This window comes from Nannospalax galili, unplaced genomic scaffold, assembly GCF_000622305.1.
Source record: "Nannospalax galili isolate Female #2095 unplaced genomic scaffold, S.galili_v1.0 scaffold324, whole genome shotgun sequence".
Lineage (NCBI taxonomy): Eukaryota > Metazoa > Chordata > Mammalia > Rodentia > Spalacidae > Nannospalax > Nannospalax galili.
Window position 1 is genome coordinate 2,672,298 of NW_008353027.1, and position 8,074 is coordinate 2,680,371.

Below are 8,074 nucleotides of genomic sequence, written 5' to 3' on the forward strand. Positions count from 1 at the left end.
CTATCTAATGGAGACAGTGGGGTATTGAAGTCCCCTACTGTTAATGAGTTGGGATTAATCTGGGTCTTAAAGTCCTGTAGTATTACTTTTATGAAGTTGGGTGCACCAGAGTTTGGTGAATATATGTACATGATTGTAATATCTTCTTGATTTATTGTTCCTTTGACCAGTGAAGTGGCCCTCTTTGTCTCTTCTGATTAGTTTTAGTTTAAAGTCTATTTTGTCAGATATTAGAATTGCTACACCTGCTTTTTTCTTTTTTCCATTTGCTTGGTATATTTTTTTCCATCCTTTCACTTTAGAATAGTGTGTGTCCTTGAAAGTGAAATGAGTTTCTTGCAGACAACAAAAAGATGGGTTTTGTTTCTTAATCCATTCACCTAATCTGTGTCTTTTGACCGGGGAGTTCAGTCCGTTGATATTTCAAGTTATTAATGAAAGATGAGTATTTTTATTTCTGTTTACATTCTTGATATAGCTGTACTTTTCCACAGTTATACCTTCATTGGATTTCTTTCTTTAATCCCTTGGTATAGCCATTCCTTTCTTCAGCTCTTTTTGTTGCTTCCAGAACTCTCTGAAGGGCTGGTTTTGTGGACATGAATTCCTTCATTTTATTTATGTCATGGAAGATTTTTCTTCCCCTTTGACTATAATGGACAGTTTGGCTGGGTATAGTAATCTGGGTTGGCATCTGTGATCATTTAAAACTGGGAATAGTTTGGTCCAGGCTTTTCTGGCTTTCATAGTTTGCATTGAAAAATCAGCTGAATCCTAATGGGTTTTCCTTTATATGTGACTATGTCTCTTTGGCAGCTTTAAGAATTGTCTCTTTGTTTTGTATGTGCAGTGTTTTTAGTATGATGTGCCATGGAGCGTTTCTTTTCTGGTCCTGCCTGTTTGGTGTTCTATATGCTTCTTGTATTTGTATGGGCATGTCTTTCTTTAATTTTGGGAAATTTTCTTCCACGATTCTATTGAAGATCTGGGTCCATGCCATTATCTTGGGATTCTTCTCCTTCCTGTATGCCTATGATTCATAAGTTTGGTCTTTTTATGGTGTCACACAATTCCTGCATATTCCATTCTTGTGATTCCTTAAATTTTTCATACTCTTTGCTCGAGTGGTCTAGTTTGTCCACATTATCTTCCAGTCTTGATACTCTGTTTTCCATTTTATTCATCCTATTGGTGAGACTTTCTCCTGTCATTTCTAATTGGCTTACTGAGTGTTTCACTTCCTTCTTCATTTTAGCCTGAGTATTCTTCAATATTTCAAGCTCTTTTCTCAGTTCATTCAGAAGTTTTCCCTATTTTCTTTCAGCTCTTTGATTGTTTGTGTGTTCTTTAAATTCACTGAATTCTTTTATCATGTTTACAATTTTTCTTTTGAGTTCCATGTCCTGCATTATCTCTAGGGTGTTCTCATTGTACTCCTCTAGAGGACTATTGGTATTTGGTGGGGATATGTTATTTTGATTTTTCATGTTATTATTTTTTCTCTGTGATTTAGACATGTGAATTTCTTTTGTAATTTCTGATTCTTGTGTGAGACTCAAGCCTTCCTTTGTTGAGTCAGGTCTTTTTCTTTTTGTAAGCTTTATGTGCGTTTGTGGTTTACTTTTTGGCATGCGAATCTGGTTAGTGTAGGCTTCAGATTCTTTGTTTTGTTTTTATATTGGATTGGCCAACTTGCTTTGTTCTTCAGGTGTTCCCACAGAGGCCCAAATCAGGTGAGGATCAGATGCTCTCAGGCTTTCTCCTAAGGCATGGACCCCTCCAGGAAAGATTTTGGCCTCAGAAATTTAGGGGTTGGACTGGCCTGGGAGCATGGCCCAGGAAAGATGCTAGCCTAGGGCAGCTGGTGGCTGTGCCACCCAGAGATGCATAAGAGATAGTGGTGGGAAGCGGCCCCAAGGGCTCCTAGGGACTGCAATGAGGACCTGGTTTGGTCTGGATGCAAAGGATCAGGAAGCAGTGGTGGTTCCCCAAGTGTCTGGGGCTCCAAGAGAAGGAATGGGATAGGTCCCAGGCTAGGAGGAGAGAAGGTAGGGGGACATGGGAGGGTGAGTGAAGCTGGGGAGTCAAGGCCCAGGGGGCCTGATCGACTTACCCCGGAGAGAGGCCTGTGGGTTGTGCAGGCCCAGGGAAACAGAGCAGTACTTTATTTTAAATTTAAGCATATGATAGTTTTCTCACCCATAAAGTGTTATGTCAGATATAGTTTCCCAATATTTATAAATGAAATTTTTGATAAAAAAATTCTAACAGTGACTGTCATTTATACCCACTACATAAATACTGAGGATTTTTTCATAGTGTTCCTTTTTCACATAACCTGATATCTATTCTCTCTATATGTATTCATTTACCTTTTTGATGGATTTTAAAGGAGGTTGAAGAACCAAGCACAATACCGTGTGCTTGTAGTTTCTGTTATTGAGGAGGCTGAGTCAAGAAGATTGGGACTAAGCCCAGGAGTTCCAGATCAGCATGAATAACATAGCAGGATCTTGTTTCCCAAAAGACCCACAGCAACCTATATCCCGTAAAGTTCCAGATATGAACATACTATCCCCTAAATTCTTTAGCAGACATGTCTTTATCTAAGTTAATTTTTTTTTTTTCCTGGGGCAGGGTCTCTCTGTATCCTTTAACTTACTCTGTAGAGCAGAAATGGCTTCCATCTCACAGAGATCTATCTGCCTCTGCCTCCTGAGTACTGGGATTAAAGGTGTGTTTTATTTGAGCTATACCTGAAATACAATGAAATATAAAAATTGGTAACTTTGATAAATGTCCATACTTTTGTAATTCAAGTTCTTATGAAAACTGAATATTACTAATTTTCCAGAAAGATCCTTCAGGTTCCTCTTGAAGCTAACCTATACACTCAACTAGAGGAAAAAATTATTCTACTTGATTGACATACTCCCTACTTGTTTTTTTATAAAGTGTGTTTTACTAGGCTTTGGGAAATCATTTTCCAAGGGTTTCTCACTCAGGTTGCTGAGTGTCTTGTTAGTGAGGCACTGAATCCCCATTCTTCTGGACTGTCTTCATGCATCTTTGTGTGCGTGTATGCCACCATGTACATGTGAAGGTCAGAAGACAACTAAGAGGAATTGGTTTTGTCCTTTCACCATGTGGGGTCTGAGATCAAATTTGGGTTGTCAGACTTGGTTGCAAGCACCTTTACGTGTTGAGCCATTTTCTCGAACCCTAGATTATTTTTTCAAAAGTGTTTCTGTAGTGGGGACTGAGAGATACTTAGCGTTTAAGACCACTAGCTCCTCTTGCAGGGTCTCAGGTTTGGTTCCCAGCACCCCCATAGTGACTGACAACTGTCTGTAACTCCATTTCCAGGATCTAACACCCTTTTCTGGCTTCTTTGGGCACCAGGCTCACAGGTAATAGATACATATACATATATGTAGGCCAAGCATTCATACACATAAAATAAATCTTTTTAAAAAATGTTTATATACTTACCTGGCAGGGGAGATCCCATGATCAGAAAGGTGGTTTTCCCAGGGCAAGGCTCATCCACTGTGCTCCAGCATGTGTGATTTCTCCACATGTGGGGAACTCGACTGCACAGCTTGTGGTAGTGGGGGACTGTGTGCATGCTCTTTTCTATAAAAATAAAAATAAATAAATAAAAATGTTTATGTAGCACACAGCCAGAGAAAACAGAAATTCTGTTGCTTTTCAGAGTAAAGGGCAGGAGCGTTTACTTTCCATTATAAAATACTCATATTTTTTAAGGTCAGTGTTCCCTTGTAAAGGATCCCACCAGATACATATGTACATCTGACCTTCACATCACCTGTGCAAATTGTACAAGTCCCAACTTGTAGAAAGGGCACAGAATGCTGGTACTTAAGCTACCTCTTTTGCTCTGAATAATAAGCTATACTTTGTCCTTGGTCCTGTAGTGTCATGCCTCTACTAGCTTCTGAAATTCTGGGAAGCTTGTTAGTTTGCATTTGAGTAAAATCAAATACTTCTTGTAATTCTGGTGTTTTGTATAGAGTAATATACATCTTTTAATTGTTCAGAAATCTTTGTATGTGAGGGTGTAGAGAGATAGAGCAAAATTTGTTTCATTATTGAACGATATCTGTCTATACTATTTCCAGTTTGTGGCTATTATGAACATTTACACATAAATTGCTGTATGGGAATTTTTAAAACATTATTTATTTTAATTTTATGTGTATGAGTGTTATGCCTGCATGTTTGTAAGTGCACCCATGTCATGCAGTGCCCAAGAGGACAGAAGAGGGTATTGGATCCTCTGGAACTGGAGTTAGCCACCACATGGGTGCTGGGATTCGAACCTGGGTCTTCTGCAAGAACAACTAGTGCTCTTAACTGCTGAGCCATCTCTCCAGCCCTAGGAATTTTTATTTTTTAATTTAATTCAATTTGTTTATTTTAAGGAATCTTGATAAATTGTTAGGCTGGCCTTGAACTTGCAAGTCTTCCTGCGTTAGCCTCTGGAGTAGTTGTAATTACAGGCTCTGGGCAGTGTGCCTGGCTATGTGGCATTTGTCTTGGAGGAATCCTCTGGATTAGAATCAGGGTATTAAGACAGTATGTGTTTAATTCAATGAGAGATCACAAAGCTTTTCCCCAAGTAGATCCATTGTTTATACTCATTGCAACAGTGTATAAAGTTCTAGTTGTTCCCCGTCTTCACAAACTCTCATACTATTCCAGTTGATGTATATTGCATTGTAGATTTAATTTGCATTTTGAAAGATATAATTGAGCACTTGTTGATGTGCTTGTTTTCTCTTTATATAGTTGTGACATAGCCAGATTTATTCAATTCTTCTGTTGCATTCTGTTATCCTTAATTAAAAATAATTTTCTTAACTAACTGCTTTAACTAAAAGGTTTTGGATTTTTTTTTTTCTTTCTGGAACTGATATAAAAACTCCCTAATTAAAGTGTCAGTTGACCATGACTGAGAGTATACTGAGCTGGGGGAGCCGGGTGCTGAAGGTAGAAACTAAGGGTGGAGTTACAGGAAGTCTTTTTAAGGCAACACATCTCACTCCTGTGAGAGGTGACTCTGGTGTGGTAAACATGGAAAAACTGTCAAGGACACTCTCTTAGGAACTGAACTGGATGATGATGATGATGATTATTATTATTATTTCTTCTTCCTTCTCTTCCTCCTCCTCCTCCTCCTTCTTCCATTTGATATGGGTGCTGGGACCCAAACTCAGGTCCTCTTGAAAAAGAGTAAGTGCTCTTAGTTGCTGAGCTATCTCTCTTGCCCTGGATTCATTTCTTTTAAAAAATTCTATCTGTCTGTCTATCTATCTAATCTCCTTCCCTCCCTTCTTCCCTCCATATCTATCATCTATCTATCTATCTATCTATCTATCTATCTATCATCTATCTATCATCTATCTATCATTCATCTATCTATCATCTATCTGTCATCTATCATCTATCTATCTGTCTATCTATCATCTATTTATCTATCTATCATCTATCTGTCATCTATCATCTATCTATCTATCTATCATCTATCTATCTATCTATCATCTATCCATCTATCAATCATCTGTCTGTCTGTCTTGTGTGTGTCTGTGTGTACATGTGCATACATGCATACGCTGTAGCATACTCAGGGTGGTTAGAGGGTAATTTATAGGATTTTGTTTTCCCCTTTCACCATGTGGGTCCTGGGGATGAAATTCAGGTCTTCAGAAAGTACTTTTACCTGTTGAGCCATCTCACAAGTCCCCTGGACTTATTCTTAATAAATTTAAGGTAATATAGAAAATGATGTACAAGAGAAATTAATTGGTTCATCATTTGTAGGAGAAATGAGAATTTCCATGTTGCATTAATATGTGGTTTCTTCTTATAAGGACACTAATTCTGTTCCCTTTGAAACCCAATTACTCCCTGAAGACTGCACTTTCAAATACTATCACATTGAACTTTTAGTTCATGAATTTTAGGAGGGCCAGGTAATCACTCCAAAGCAAATCTGTAGAGCTTGTTGAATTTCGGCAGTTGTACATGTGTTTGTTTATATGTGTTGCCTATTTTCATGAGACCTTTTGTCTTTACTAATGATTTACAAGGGTTCTTTATATTTCTCTAGTACCATTTCTGTGTTGGTTTATTTTTGAATATTTATTTCCTTCATGTTATCTTTCTTACTTAGCCTTCAATTCCACTTCCAACCTTGTATGGATTGTGTTGCAGAAATAGTTACTTGGAGCAGGTTGGGCCAAATTTCCAAATCCTGGCTTCAAAGAAATTTGAGAAATGAATCTCTCATGGAACTAGGCTGGCACCCAGGAAGCACCAGACATCCTCTGCCACACCCCAGAGTGCTGAGCTTACAGGAACATGCAAGACTGTGCCCAGCTTGTTATGTGGATTTTGGGGATCCAAGTTGAGGTCCTCATAACGCACAGCAAGTGCTATTAACCACTGAGCTGTGTTTCTACCCCCTAAAATTGATTCTTAATATACATAAAACAGCCAAATTATACAAATGACTAGGATAGCGTGTAATGTTTTAATATATGTCTATATTGGATGAAGTTTAAATCAAGTCACACATACCAGTCTTCTCAAACATTTATCCCTTTTTATGGCAGAAATGTGTCAAAATCTTTTCTTTTAGCTTTGTGAAATATGCAGTCCATAGTTGTCATCTGGAGTCACCCTGCTGTGCAGTAGCACACCAGAGCTGCTTACTCCTATCTGTGATGTTGTCCCTAATGATCAACTTTCCTGTCTGTTCCTGGCCAGGATTTCCCCAGCCTTTGCAATTGCCTTCTAGTCTCAATTTCCATGAGATCAATGTTTTCAGATTCCACATACATGTGAGCCCATACAGTACTCATCTTTCACTGACTGACTTATTTCACTTAATATAATGGTCTTCATTTCCATCTGTGTTGCTACAAATGACACTTCTTTATTTTTTTAATATTTTATTCTTTTTCTTTTATGTGTATATGTACTGCCTGCCTGCATGTAAGTACACTTGTGTCATGCAGTGCCTGTGGAGGTCAGAAGAAGGTGTTGGATTCCCCTGGAACTGGAGTTACAGAGGGTTGTTAGCTGCCATGTGGGTGCTGGGAACCAAAGCTGGGCCCTCTGCAAGAGCAGCCAATGCTCTTAACCACTGAACAGTCTCTCCAGCCCCCAACAGTACTTTATAATATGGTATATGTGCCACATTTTCATTACCCCCTCATCAGTTGATAGATGCTTAGTTTGTTTTCATTTTCTTGAATTCTAGATCATATGATAGCTCTATTTGAGGTTCCTTCATACTTGTGCTTCATGCCTGTGCAATGTACAAGACTGCTACTGGTGTGGAAGGATTCACTTTCACTATGTGCTGGCCAGGGCTTATCTTTTTGGTAACAGCCATTCTTACTGTGTTTTCGCATTGTGGTTTTGATTTGCATGCCCTTGCTGATTAGTAATGTCTTCTGAAAATATTTTTTGTTTGTTTTTGCAATTTAATTTTTGAAGGTTTTTTTGTTTTTGTTTTTGTTTTTTTTTGTTTTTTTGGTCTTTTTGAAACAGGGTTTCCCTGTAGCCCCAGCTGTCCTAGAACTCGCTATGTAGACCAGGCTGGCCTTGAACTCATAGAGATCTGCCTACCTCTGCCTCCAGAGTGCTGGGATTAAAGCCGTGCACTCCCACACCCGGCTCAGTTTTTGAAGTTTTTAATGTATTCACTATTATCTTGTGATATGTACAGCTAGTAAATATTTCCTCCCATTTTATAGGTTGTCCCTTCACTCTCATGATTTTCTTTTGTTGTGTAGAAGTTTTTTCCTTTAATAAAATCCTACCTTGTACCTGTCTTGGTGGCACAGACCTTTAATTCCAGTATTCAGGAGGCAGAGGCAGGTAAATCCCTGTGAGATCGTGGCCGGCAAGTTCTAGGCCAGCTGGGGCTACAGGGAGACTGTGTCTCAACCTTGCCCCCTCCCCACCAAAAAAATTGTATGTCATCACTTGCGGCTTTTGTTTCCTGTGATTTTAGGATTTTGCAAAAAAAAAAAATAAATAA

The 8,074-nt window shown here is 38.7% G+C and overlaps 1 protein-coding gene and 1 pseudogene across 1 annotated transcript in view; both read left to right on the plus strand.

The window, feature by feature from the left end:
• Positions 1 to 8,074, plus strand: part of Lin28b (lin-28 homolog B) — a 148,133-nt gene that overhangs the window by 55,111 nt on the left and 84,948 nt on the right. The window lies entirely within an intron of this gene.
• On the plus strand, positions 3,485 to 3,635 carry LOC115067192 (annotated as a pseudogene).